Source organism: Leopardus geoffroyi, chromosome B3 (assembly GCF_018350155.1).
Source record: "Leopardus geoffroyi isolate Oge1 chromosome B3, O.geoffroyi_Oge1_pat1.0, whole genome shotgun sequence".
Lineage (NCBI taxonomy): Eukaryota > Metazoa > Chordata > Mammalia > Carnivora > Felidae > Leopardus > Leopardus geoffroyi.
Window position 1 is genome coordinate 85,603,201 of NC_059337.1, and position 14,746 is coordinate 85,617,946.

Below are 14,746 nucleotides of genomic sequence, written 5' to 3' on the forward strand. Positions count from 1 at the left end.
AATGTGGTAATTGCAGGGGACTTTAACACCCCACTTACAGAAATGGATAGATCATCTAGACACACGATCAATAAAGAAACAAGGGCCCTGAATGAGACATTGGATCAGATGGACTTGACAGATATATTTAGAACTCTGCATCCCAAAGCAACAGAATATACTTTCTTCTCGAGTGCACATGGAACGTTCTCCAAGATAGATCATATACTGGGTCACAAAACAGCCCTCCATAAGTTTACCAGAATTGAAATTATACCATGCATACTTTCAGACCACAATGCTATGAAGCTTGAAATCAACCACAGAAAAAAGTCTGGAAAACCTCCAAAAGCATGGAGGTTAAAGAACACCCTACTAACGAATGAGTGGGTCAACCAGGCAATTAGAGAAGAAATTAAAAAATATATGGAAACAAACGAAAATGAAAATACAACAATCCAAACGCTTTGGGACGCAGCAAAGGCAGTCCTGAGAGGAAAATACATTGCAATCCAGGCCTATGTCAAGAAACAAGAAAAATCCCAAATACAAAATCTAACAGCACACCTAAAGGAAATAGAAGCAGAACAGCAAAGACACCCCAAACCCAGCAGAAGAAGAGAAATAATAAAGATCAGAGCAGAAATAAACAATATAGAGTCTAAAAAAACTGTAGAGCAGATCAACGAAACCAAGAGTTGGTTTTTTGAAAAAATAAACAAAATTGACAAACCTCTAGCCAGGCTTCTCAAAACGAAAAGGGAGATGACCCAAATAGATAAAATCATGAATGAAAATGGAATTATTACAACCAATCCCTCAGAGATACAAACAATTATCAGGGAATACTATGAAAAATTATATGCCAACAAATTGGACAACCTGGAAGAAATGGACAAATTCCTGAACACCCACACTCTTCCAAAACTCAATCAGGAGGAAATAGAAAGCTTGAACAGACCCATAACCAGCGAAGAAATTGAATCCGTTATCAAAAATCTCCCAACAAATAAGAGTCCAGGACCAGATGGCTTCCCAGGGGAGTTCTACCAGACGTTTAAAGCAGAGATAATACCTATCCTTCTCAAGCTATTCCAAGAAATAGAAAGGGAAGGAAAACTTCCAGACTCATTCTATGAAGCCAGTATTACTTTGATTCCTAAACCAGACAGAGACCCAGTAAAAAAAGAGAACTACCGGCCAATATCCCTGATGAATATGGATGCAAAAATTCTCAATAAGATACTAGCAAATCGAATTCAACGGCATATAAAAAGAATTATTCACCATGATCAAGTGGGATTCATTCCCGGGATGCAGGGCTGGTTCAACGTTCGCAAATCAATCAACGTGATACATCACATTAACAAAAAAAAAAGAGAAGAACCATATGATCCTGTCAATCGATGCAGAAAAGGCCTTTGACAAAATCCAGCACCCTTTCTTAATAAAAACCCTTGAGAAAGTCGGGATAGAAGGAACATACTTAAAGATCGTAAAAGCCATTTATGAAAAGCCCACAGCTAACATCATCCTCAACGGGGAAAAACTGAGAGCTTTTTCCCTGAGATCAGGAACACGACAGGGATGCCCACTCTCACTGCTGTTGTTTAACATAGTGCTGGAAGTTCTAGCATCAGCAATCAGACAACAAAAGGAAATCAAAGGCATCAAAATTGGCAAAGATGAAGTCAAGCTTTCGCTCTTTGCAGATGACATGATATTATACATGGAAAATCCGATAGACTCCACCAAAAGTCTGCTAGAATTGATACATGAATTCAGCAAAGTCGCAGGATACAAAATCAATGTACAGAAATCAGTTGCATTCTTATACACTAACAATGAAGCAACAGAAAGACAAATAAAGAAACTGATCCCATTCACAATTGCACCAAGAAGCATAAAATACCTAGGAATAAATCTAACCAAAGATGTAAAGGATCTGTATGCTGAAAACTATAGAAAGCTTACGAAGGAAATTGAAGAAGATTTAAAGAAATGGAAAGACATTCCCTGCTCATGGATTGGAAAAATAAATATTGTCAAAATGTCAATACTACCCAAAGCTATCTACACATTCAATGCAATCCCAATCAAAATTGCACCAGCATTCTTCTCGAAACTAGAACAAGCAATCCTAAAATTCATATGGAACCACAAAAGGCCCCGAATAGCCAAAGGAATTTTGAAGAAGAAGACCAAAGCAGGAGGCATCACAATCCCAGACTTTAGCCTCTACTACAAAGCTGTCATCATCAAGACAGCATGGTATTGGCACAAAAACAGACACATAGACCAATGGAACAGAATAGAAACCCCAGAACTAGACCCACAAACGTATGGCCAACTCATCTTTGACAAAGCAGGAAAGAACATCCAATGGAAAAAAGACAGCCTCTTTAACAAATGGTGCTGGGAGAACTGGACAGCAACATGCAGAATGTTGAAACTAGACCACTTTCTCACACCTTTCACAAAAATAAACTCAAAATGGATAAAGGACCTGAATGTGAGACAGGAAACCATCAAAACCTTAGAGGAGAAAGCAGGAAAAGACCTCTCTGACCTCAGCCGTAGCAATCTCTTACTCGACATATCCCCAAAGGCAAGGGAATTAAAAGCAAAAGTGAATTACTGGGACCTTATGAAGATAAAAAGCTTCTGCACAGCAAAGGAAACCACCAACAAAACTAAAAGGCAACCAACGGAATGGGAAAAGATATTTGAAAATGACATATCGGACAAAGGGCTAGTATCCAAAATCTATAAAGAGCTCACCAAACTCCACACCCGAAAAACAAATAACCCAGTGAAGAAATGGGCAGAAAACATGAATAGACACTTCTCTAAAGAAGACATCTGGATGGCCAACAGGCACATGAAAAGATGTTCAGCGTCGCTCCTTATCAGGGAAATACAAATCAAAACCACACTCAGGTATCACCTCACGCGAGTCGGAGTGGCCAAAATGAACAAATCAGGAGACTCTAGATGCTGGAGAGGATGTGGAGAAACGGGAACCCTCTTGCACTGTTGGTGGGAATGCAAATTGGTGCAGCCGCTCTGGAAAGCAGTGTGGAGGTTCCTCAGAAAATTAAAAATAGACCTACCCTATGACCCAGCAATAGCACTGCTAGGAATTTATCCAAGGGATACAGGAGTACTGATGCATAGGGGCACTTGTACCCCAATGTTTATAGCAGCACTCTCAACAATAGCCAAATTATGGAAAGAGCCTAAATGTCCATCAACTGATGAATGGATAAAGAAATTGTGGTTTATATACACAATGGAATACTACGTGGCAATGAGAAAAAATGAAATATGGCCTTTTGTAGCAACGTGGATGGAACTGGAGAGTGTGATGCTAAGTGAAATAAGCCATACAGAGAAAGACAGATACCATATGGTTTCACTCTTATGTGGATCCTGAGAAACGTAACAGGAACCCATGGGGGAGGGGGAGGAAAAAAGAAAAAAAGAGAAAAAAAAGAGGTTAGAGTGGGAGAGAGCCAAAGCATAAGAGACTGTTAAAAACTGAGAACAAACTGAGGGTTGATGGGGGGTGGGAGGGAGGAGAGGGTGGGTGATGGGTATTGAGGAGGGCACCTTTTGGGATGAGCACTGGGTGTTTTATGGAAACCAATTTGGACAATAAATTTCATATATTATAAATAAAAAAATAAAAAATAAAAAAAATAAAATAAAAAAAAATAAATAAATACACCCTGATTCTAAAATATTATGTACTATATTTTTAAACATTTTTTTGCTTTACATTATAAATTGTTAGGTCTCAAAATTAATATTTTTAGTATTCTGTTCACAATGTGGTACCTGGCATATTATATGTAACTAGTATATTTTAATAATAACACAAAGTTTAATAAACTAGAAAGAAACCCTTTGGAATCAGAAACCTTTACCATATTTGAAGTGAGAAGAAGGAGATTCCCTTGGGATCCTGGATTGAAATTTTGATACCAGCTGTCTTTTCCCAGGTTGTCCACTGTGTTGTGGCTTTGGGAATTAGAAAGGGGAAGATGGCCTATTTGATAGGTTGTCGGGCAGTTCTTTCTGAGGGTCCTGTGGTTGTGAGTTTGTGTTTGTGGTTGTGATTTTCCTAGATCTTGAGTGGTTGTCACAGCATCATTGACTGTTGCCAGTGTCCAAAGCACTGAGTTGGGGCTATGAAGAGACATTTGGCTAATATGTTATTCTCTAAAAGTTTATTTAACCTTCTGTGTAGTTAAAATACCACATATTTCCAACCAAATAGTTTTCTGGTACTATAATCTTTGTAATAATTGTATTTTCAACTACATAAGTAAATAGGCTGCGACAGGCTAGCCTAGGAACCTAACCACTGGTTATAGTATTGTTTCTATGGAAATACAGATTTTTGAGTTCCACACAATAGCTTAATAAATGAACTTTGGGAATACAACCTTTTCATAGGTTAAGGACCATAAGGATCCATAAGGATTTCCTGTGTTTGCATTTTCATTATTTCTTTTTACTTTCTTTCCTCTTATCTCTCTCCAGTGCTGAGGTCTAATGGTGATAGTGTGATTATAAACACACTACCTAGCTGCCCTTCTTTTCAGGTAACAGGTACTAAAATAGCATCATAGACTATACTAGGAAATAGAGATGATAATAGCTACACATTTCCTACTTTTCAGCAATGATAGAAAAATAATTGAGGCGATATTTGTGAATACTAAGAAATGTGCTATATAGAAATCTGAATGTCATTATTCTCCCATATGCTGTATGAGGAAGAAACATGTAAACACCATTATTGTTCATCTTACTCCTTTTATGCCAGACTGAGTGACCTTTCAGAGTCCTTTATTATGAACAATCTAATGGACATTTCTCAAATACCTATGGATGGTAGTTCCTATAATGCCACTGCTTTCGCTCATGAAATGTGTATGATATGACTAACCAAACCTCAGTATGATTTTTATTTGTAAACTTAACAATATGAAAAAATCAAGCAAGCAAAATGCATTCCTGGACAAAGAGCTGGTGAAAGCAAAAAGTTCACTATCAGGATGGCTAGGTGGTGGGGAGGGGATGCACAGAGAATGCTACAAGAGAACTTTCTCCATCAGTAAACTCCCATCACGCATACCTAGGGAATATTAACATGTGAGTTATTTAACATGTTCCATCTGCCTTGTTCTTCTTCTCCAACTAGATGCAGTAGCAAAGCTCTGGCAGAGGCTAGCAAGGAGAAAAATAAAAGCTGAAAGTTCTAATCAAAACTCTAATCAGAAAGATGACAACTGGTGAAGATTATTAAATTTTCTTCGCTCCCTTGATGAATTTAATAAAGAACTAATCAAAGATCATTAGAAGGCTTTTGTGCCTGGCTTGCATTGTAACTGGATTGCAATCTGAATTTGTGTTTTAGTGGGTTTCCAGGGTTGGATTGGACATGTAAATATATTTAAAACTATAGATGGTTAGATATTTTTTAGTATTTTTAGTTAATATACTAACGCATGAAAATGTATAAGCTATTTATTGTGCTCATCTACTCTGACAACTAAAAATATAGAGGATTTTGATTTTGATCTTTTGTAATTAGAATTTAAAAAAATTTGTATTAGAGTCTAGCTCAAAAATTTCTAATGATCTTTGATTAGTTCTTTTCTTAAATTAACAAGAAAATAAAAAATGGTATCATTTAATTTCCAGGCATAAAAATATGTAAATAACTCTGTAACTACCAGAGCCACTAGAAATTTATAGAAAATTATGGTAATATCTGAAGAGGTTTTTCACTCCCCCTGCCAATTCCGAACATTTGCTTAATGTTCCTTGTTTTCAAATGATCTCCCCATAGCCTTCCAACTACATTTTAAGCACTTACATTTTAAGTACTGCATTTATCATGTCTCATAAAGTATGTATTTATGACATCTGTATTCTTTATTTATGACATCTGTACTCCATTCATTTCTGGTGCTTGGTTTTTTATACCTCAGTATCTGATTGGTCTAATGCAGTCTCCTCCCCACCCCCAACACATTAACCCAATAACTTAGGATTCCAGACAATTCTTATGTTCTCCTATCCCAAAGAGCCTCCTCATTTTGTCTTAGTAGCAGAATACTTTATGTTCATCATCAAATAATTGGTTCTCATTAATATAAAAAAATCTTGAGATTTGCTTTGAGTATGATTATATCCTTAATAAAGTAGTTCTTAGGATTCTACCTATCTTTTTGCCAGAATAGAAAAATTATTCTGGAGTTACCAGGATGAATGAAGGAAACAAAAAAATAGTGAGTGCTTTAAAAAATGAAATGAAAATATTAAACTCTTATAGCAGGCCCTTTTATTAGATTCTACAGATAGACTGATACATGGTGTGCTTTCTATTTAAAGCAAAATTAGGTATTTATAAAAGATATAACTGTAAGTACACATTACCAGGATATCTGTTTCTGTACTAGCTAGTTCCTATGTTTCTTTTTATGTGAGTTAAAATAATTCTTGAGTATTTCAAGGTTATAGAAGAATTTTCAAAAATGTACTGAGAATAAAAGTATAAAACGCTATACACATTAGATGAGTCACTCTTTTACTAAGTATTTATGGAAGCAGTCAGTAATTTAACTCTGATTTATAGCTCTGTTCTATTGGCCAAAGGAAGTAGATGGGTACTATGAAACTGGAGTCTGAACTTGTTATATTCAATGTTAAGTTAAATTAAATAAAGTAGCAGTTTCCCAGACAAGACTAGAAAAGCAATACCTTAATTTTAAAAACTTTCCGGCTACCTTTTGGCCTCATTCTGATTATAAGGGCTAGATATTAAGGTGGTTTTTTTAATGGTTATTTTTGAGAGAGAGAGCAGGGGGGAGGGGCAGAGAGAGAGGGAGAGAGATCCAAAGCAGACTCTGTGCTGACAACAGACAGCCTGAGGCAGGGCTTAAACTCACCAACTACAAGATCATGACCTGAGCTGAAGTCAGACACTTAACTGAATGAGCCACCCAGGTGCCCCAAGACAGTTAATTCTTAGGTAGAGGTAATTTGGAATTGAAAGTCTGCAGGCACTTCAGTTGCATCATGAGCTCTATCTTTACCATGGTCTTGAGGAAATTTGTCCAATTCTTCATAGTTCAGCTCCCCATCTTATTTACTATTTCTGTTGTTCTTTCTCTTGTAGATCCAAGTTTGTCTTTCAGGGAGTGCAGCTGGGCTGGAAACAAATCTTCTCAGCTTCCATTCTCTAGCAAATGTTTTTATTTAATTTTTGCTTGCAAAAGCTATTTTTGTTGGATATAAAATTCTGGGTTGATGGGGATTTTTTTCTTTCAGCACTTTAAAGAAGTCATTTCATTGTCTCTGACCTCCATTGTCTGTGATGAGAAGTCAGTGATAATTCTTATTCTTGTTCTCCTATAGAGAAAGTGCCTTTTTTTCTCTCTGGTTGCTTTCAAGACTCTGTCTTTATCTTTGGTTATCAGATGTTTGGCTATGAAGGGCCTTGGTCTGGTTTTCTTTATATCCTGTGTGGATTCACTGAATTCTTGTATCTATAATTCAGTATTTTTCTGACCTCTGGGAGTTTGGAGTCCTTATTGCTTCAAATTCTTTTTGTCCCTATATTATTCTCTTCTTCTGGCACTCAATTACTCTCTTGCTAGGCTGACTGATCCTCTCACAGGTCTCTGAGGTTTTTTAGATTTATTTTTTAACCTTCATTTTTTTAATAGACTTTATTTTTTTAGAGCAGTTTTAGGTTCATAGCAAAAACTAGAAGGTAAAGAGACTTCCCATATACTCTCTAGTCTCACATTGTCAACATTGCCCTTCAGAGTGGTACACTTGTTACAATTGATGAACCTATATTGATACATCATTATCACCCAAAGTCCAAAGTTTACATTATGATTCACTCTTGTGTTATTCCTTCTGTGGGTTTGGACAAATTTATAATAACACATATCCATGGTTATAGTATCATACGGAGTTGTTTCACTGCCTTCCAAATCCTCTGTGCTCTGTTTATTCATCCCTCATTCCATCCTAATCCCTGGTAGCCACTGATCTTTTTACTGTCTTTATAGTTCTGCTTTATCCAGAATGTCATATAGTTGGAATCATACAGTGTATGTAAGCTTTTCAGATTAGCTTTTTTTCACTTAGTAATATGCATTTATGTTTCTTACCTCTGTGTCTTTTCAAGGCCTGATAGCTCATTTCTTTTTAGCGCTGGATGATATTTCATTGTCTGGATGCATCACAGTCCATTCACCTACTGAAGGACATCTTGGTTCCTTCCAAGTTTTGGCAATTGTGAATAAAACTCATATAAAAACTCATATAAACAGCTATTTGTGTGTATGTAAGTTTTCAACTCCTTTGGATAAATACCAAGAAGCACAGTTTCTGGATCATGCAGTTAAGAATATGTTTCATTTTGTTAGAAACTGCCAAACTGTCTTCCAAAGTTACTGTACCATTTTGCATTCCTACCATCAGTGAATAAAAGTTCCTATTACTCCACATCCTTGTCAGCATTTGGTGTTGTCAATGTTCTGGATTTTGGCTATGCCAATAATAGGTGCATAGTGATACCTCATTATTGTCTAATGTTTGTTTTTCTTCAATCTTTTTTCTTTCTATTCTTTGGGTTAATTTCTATTGGCTTGTGTCAGTTCACTCTTCACTCTGCTAACTCTGACCTGCTGTTAAGCCCATCAGTTTTTATTTCAGTTACTGTACTTTTTAGGTCTGGAATTTTTGTTTGATTGACTGTATTTATAGTCTTCATTTCCTGCTGAGATTTCCTGTTTGATCTCTCAATTAAGATAGAATTTTTCTTTGAATCCTTTTAACATAATTTCCTTTAATTATTTGTATGCCTAGTGAATTTTTCTTAAATATTAAACTTTGTGGATAACCGATTCTACAAATTCTAGAGTCTGTAATCTTCCTCTGAAGAAAGTTGATTCTTGTTTAAGAAGGCAGTACATTTACTGGCTGATCACTTTAACTTGTGTGATCTTGGTGTTTTGTATTGTTAGTGTATATCTGTGGAAAGCCTCAGGCACTTCCCAAACTTGTCTAACTTGGTAGTACTCACTCTTCAAACAGAGTCTTCCCCACAAGTCTTTTTGAAGTTTGGTTTTAGACTTTATTAGGGTAGGTCTAGAGTAGGTCTCTCTCTGAGGCATGTCTCATTCCTAAATGTGGACTCTGTGGTATATTAACTGGATGTCGGCGGTTTTCAATAACCTTTTTACTCTGGCAGGGCCAGGACTCCGTCATCCCCTGCCACTGCTCTTCCCCAAGCATTGCTCGACTTCTAGTATCTTGGTTCTACTTTTGACTCCATAGCAGCTGATACTAAAGGCCCAGGTTGCCTTACTCTGCACATGTACAGTCCAGCTCTCAGCCATGGATTTCAGGAGAACCCTAATAGATTTCTGGGATCCCCTCTCTGCATTGCTCCCTCTTCCACAGGTTCTAACTATTTCAGCCACTGTGAACTCTGATATCTTCCTCCTCAGCTCAACAGGACCTGCTTGCTCTGCTTAGACTCCAGGTAATCTGTACCATGGGCAGGAAGTTGTCTGCAGGCAAAGAGCTGAGCCAATTGTGCAGCTCACCTCATGCATTTCCCCTCTCTCAAGAATCACAGTTTTACATTGCTTGTTAGACAATGCTCGAAATCAGCTGACTCACATATTTTGTCCAGTTTTGGAATTGTTTTGGCTTCATCCAGTATCAATCACCCCATCATGGTTGGCAGTAGAAGTTCAAGAGTGATTTCTTGATTTCAGTCCTACCTGAAATCACATTCTGCATTGGGCAGAAACATAGGCACCATGGCATTTTCTATGCATTGTCATTAAATAATCCCCACCCCAGTTGTAAAAACTTAGGTAAAAGTTCCTGTTAAATTATTTCAAACTCAGAATCACATAGGCCATGTCTGGCAGAGTGCCTGGCACAAACATGTTTTTATGAATTATTAAATTGTTTGCTAGATAGATTAGAAAGAAAGTGGAAAGAAGAGCCCACTCCTTAGCATTATGACTTATCTGCCAATTTACTCTACAATCTTTGGCTTACAACTGTATTTAACATGTCTTTGTTTGGAATCACTGGAGAAACCTCATTGAAAACTAAGGAAATCTAGTTCTAAATTTATATTTGTAACTTGCTTTGACTGTATGTTCTGAAAGATACTTTCTGTGATTAAGCATCATTGTTGTAGTTTTGTTACAAAATTAAACAGGTTTCCAGTTTGGCAACTGGGACGATAACTTTGGAGGGCTTTCCTAATTTCCAAAAGAGCTTTAACTCCCATAATTATATTGAATTCATCCAGAAAGGAAAAAACCAATGACATGAGGAAAATCTGGGCAGCAAATAGCAGTTTGGTAGTATCAAAGAAGTAGAAGGAGTCTTTTCAATTAAGAAAATGATATATATACATATATACATACATATATATATATATATATATATATATGTACATATACATAATGTCATGAGTGATTAGATTGTTGTTTTTCTAGAGAACAGTTTTAAGGTCTTAGTGGACCAAAATGGTATACTGATGCAATATAATTATACCTTTGAGTGACACATCAAAGATGCAATAACCATGAGCTAATGACCAGGAAGCTACAACACAAGCTGAAATGTCATTATCTAAAGAAAAACTAGCATATTACAAAAATAGTGCTTATCCACATGATTGAGTATTCCTTCTCAGTGCAAAATCTTGGGTTTGACACTTATTCCATTCAGCCTTTGACCTGGTGCCTCTAAGTTGACTTTTCCAGAACAATCTTCTCTCACACACGAGGTAGAAGTAGGATAAAAAGAAATGCATTAGTCTCAGATCACTTTTTTCCTCTTCATTCCTCTTTCATTTATGAATCCTGTTTTTCTCTAGAGGAAAAAAAAATTCAGTCCTTGTGTTTTTTTCCTGGGCCATTACTAATTCACCCTGCCCCCCTCCCAGTATTTTGTACGTCACTCCTCAAAAATTTAAGATGTCTTAGATACTGAGCTGCTTGAAGAGAGAGTTTGTATTAGCTCCCTGGCCTCTGATATTTCTGCTGGAAAAAAACATTTCTTCATGTTTCAAGGTAAATGTACTGTATAGATTTTGCAGAGGAATTTCTGGAACTGAGCCTAGTAGTACTTGCAAGTGGTTCTAGATTGATGCAGCAATAGAGTGTAGGGTAGCTATGCCTACAGATATCCTGCAAAGAAGTGAAGGAACAAATGACAGCATTAAAGCGAACCATGAACCAATTCAGTAAAGTCTTTGGATATTACATAAGTTCTGAAAGCATGATTACTTTCTGTTGAGCTTTTTCTCATCATTATTACATGTGATTACATGTGAGGCTTCCTGCTTCACTGTTTTAGTTTAATGGGACAAACTGCAAGGACACAGCCTTTCCTCATTTTCTGTGCCCATTTCTCTGGTGTAGGTCGCTGCCAGTAAATGTGCAAGCCTATTGTTTTTTAAGCAGTGAGAAAATATAATATTCCATATAAAGGTTATTCATATAATCCAAAGTCCTCAACTCTATCCTTCCAAGGTCATCTTTTGTTTAATAACCATACGATAAATTGTTGGAAGTCCAATGTGTTCTCCAAGTCCTCTGCTGATTCTGCAGTTGAGACTTAGTCTTCCCAATTTTTCTTGTTCCAACTCTTGCTTCTGACTATTCTTGATTTCTTCTCTTCATCTGTCCATGGCTCCTACAGGCTGCTCCAGGCGGTTCAAGTCTGCTTTGCTTCAAAATACAGACTCACTCTCACCTTCATGACAATGCTGTGGTGAGTAGCAGTGTTTTATTACATTTTTATTTTATATGCATAACACAGAGGAATTGTAGCATATTCCTCTGTGTATGTAATATAGCAGGGAACGACTTAAAACTGAGTATGGAGCAGCACTAAGGCTAAAGTTATCTAACATCTCTACCTCAAGGACTCCTTCTTGGCAGCCTTTTCATTATGCATTTCTGGGGCATGCTCTCTGCTCTTTAGACTCTAAGAAAGCTTTTTGTTTCCAATCCCTCTTTCATGGTCTGATCCTCCTCAGCCCTGCGATGGTGGGAGGAACCCACTCCAAAATTCCTGTAACTTTATGATGCAGAGAAATTTGGCTCTCCCTTAGGCTCACCCTCTCCTGTCCAGACTCTCCTGGGGTCTAGCCTCATTCAGTTAAAAAAGCCCATTGGATGCCTCCCAAACAAAATAGCAGTTTTCTCTTCAGGAAGAATTCTACTGTTCTGCCAGAGCAACCAACAAAAATGACTGTCAGCTTAAAAAACAAAACAAAAACAACCTTTTTTTTTTTTTTAGTTATAGCCATCATTTCTCTAAAAATAAGTTTATATAATATTTTGAATAGAGTCATTTGACAGAAGAATTAATAAAGTGATAAATAAAGATAGGGGGCCCAGTTGTCAAGAAAGGTGGTTCTGGCTGCAGCAGGAAAAGTCATATGTAGAAGAAGGGAAGGAGTTGTGATTATTCTGTCTGCCTCCCAGTGACCTCAGCCATGTGTGGAAGAGGATAGGTTAGGCAGCGACAGGTATCTAAACTGTGTGAGGGTTCTCCCAGCCTGAAAAACAAAGCAATCTAAAGTTAAGTCACTGTGGAACCAGTGTCCACAAAGAGATGAAAGTTCAGTTGAGGCTAGGGAGTGTGAGAAAGAATTCCTGGTGATTTCTCATATTCCATGAAAGCAGTTGAGGCCTAGGGAGCTGAAAGGCTGCTCTCAGAGGTGGTCTCACTCCCTGTGTCACCTTAGGACTCCACTCAGAACAATGATGGTTTTAGAGGTACAGGGGAGTGGGTTTTGTGGACTGAGATTTGCCTGCATACTGTCTACATCCTCATTGTTATTGTATCAGATGCTAAAATTTCTTTATTACTTCAGTTAAAATACTTTGTCAAGGGATTTCTTGGAATATTGGGAAAGGGAAATTTATCCTATGGCAATATTCCATTAAATAAATTGCCTGAGAAATTTATAAAAATTTGCAAGGATGCTTACGCAAGGCAAATATATAAAGAATGTATGACCATAATGTCGTATGTTAATTATACTTCAATGAAAAGAAAAGAATATATGACTACTTTTAGGTGTAATCTCCCTACACGTTCCAACGTTGTCTTAGTAACTATGTATTTTGCATTGATTGCCTCGTTTAAAAATAGTTATGAAAGGGTACCTAACAAAAGGTTTGTAAAGAGTTTTGGAATCAGAATAGGAAGATTTTTTTCCCTAGTGAGGATAGCTACTCAAAAACAGTAAAGTCAGATGCATGGTTCTTGTTTTGAATTTACTTTCTCTCACTTTTGACATCACTGACAACAAACCTTTCTTTTTATCACTTCACTTTCATACACATTGTCAGCTGAATTATTTTTCTGTATATTTCTTCAACGTAATAAACATTTTTTTAGGTTTTATAAAAGCCAATCAAAACTCTTAAAATATTTTAAAGGTCCACTTATAGCATACACGTAGCTAGTTGCCTTAATACTTTTCTGGAACATATCCCAGTGTAAAATGGTATATAGATATTGCCTTTTCAGCTAGGTGGTCTTACATCAATGTAAAACCAGGCAAAGAGAAATACCCCAAACGTTTGTAGTGGTAATCTTTAGGTGGTGGATTGGCAGTGATTTTTCTTTTTTCTATTGTTCTTAACTTGTTTTCCAAGTTTATTACATTGGTTCAAGTATGGAAAATAAAACCATAAAGGCACTATAAGAAAACAGTAGTGAGAATTTTTATAATTTGTTGTTTGGTAAAGTCTTTTTTTTAATATTTATTTGTTTTTGGGAGAGTGCAAGTGGGGGCGGGTAAGGGGAGAGGCAGAGGACCCAAAGTGGGCTCTGCGCTGACAGGCTGACAGCAGCGAGCCGATGTGGGGCTTGAACTCATGAACTGTGAGATCATGACCTGAGTTGAAGTCTGACACTCAACCGACTGAGCCACCCAGGTGCCTCTGGGAGGATCTTTCTAAGTATAATGCTAAAGTTGGAAACCATAAATGGAAAAACATATTAGAAATATCTACACTATTAAAATTCAGTATGATAAATGATCTTACAAAGTTAACATAAAATAATAACTGCTGTGGAAATATTTGCAAAATATATGACAGAAGTTAATGCAATTCATGGATATCTACTATAAATCAACAAGATGGACAACCCCAAAAGGACAGGAACAGGCTCACATAAATGACTAAAATGTATGAAAAGATATGCACCCTCACTTATACATAAATAAGTGCAAAATGAAACTCTCAAGATAGTACTTTTTATCTTTCAAATTGAGAAATACTTAAAATAATGAAAAATGTGTTGACAAAATATGGGGTAAGAGACACTCAACACATTATTGGCAGAATATAAATTGGTTCAGTTTTCATGGAGCATAGTTTGACATTATCAAAACTAAAGTATTGATAATTGACTCAGCAATCCCATGTTTATGAATGTGTCCTGTGGGGAAAGTTTAGTAAACTATCATAAGAACTGATAGTGTTGTTCTGTATCTGAGCTCTTTTCTTTCTAGCATGAATCTGAATTTCCATAAAGATAGAGACATGTGGCTACCTATTCCAGTGGAATATGAATGGAACTGATGTAGGTCACCTTTAGGCTGAGGTGATTGTGAGTGGAGCACATTCTCTATTCTTGCTTGATTTCCTCAGCCATGGGCAGAATGCAGAGGAGG

General features: G+C 36.8%; 1 long non-coding RNA gene across 1 annotated transcript in view; it reads left to right on the plus strand.

The window, feature by feature from the left end:
• LOC123582261 overlaps window positions 1-12,052 on the plus strand; it is a 52,527-nt gene extending 40,475 nt beyond the window's left edge. Inside the window, exon 4 of the long non-coding RNA XR_006704289.1 lies at window positions 11,749-12,052. This is a non-coding gene — a long non-coding RNA (uncharacterized LOC123582261). The remainder of the gene's footprint in view (window positions 1-11,748) is intronic.
• The last annotated feature ends 2,694 nt before the right edge of the window (window positions 12,053-14,746 follow it).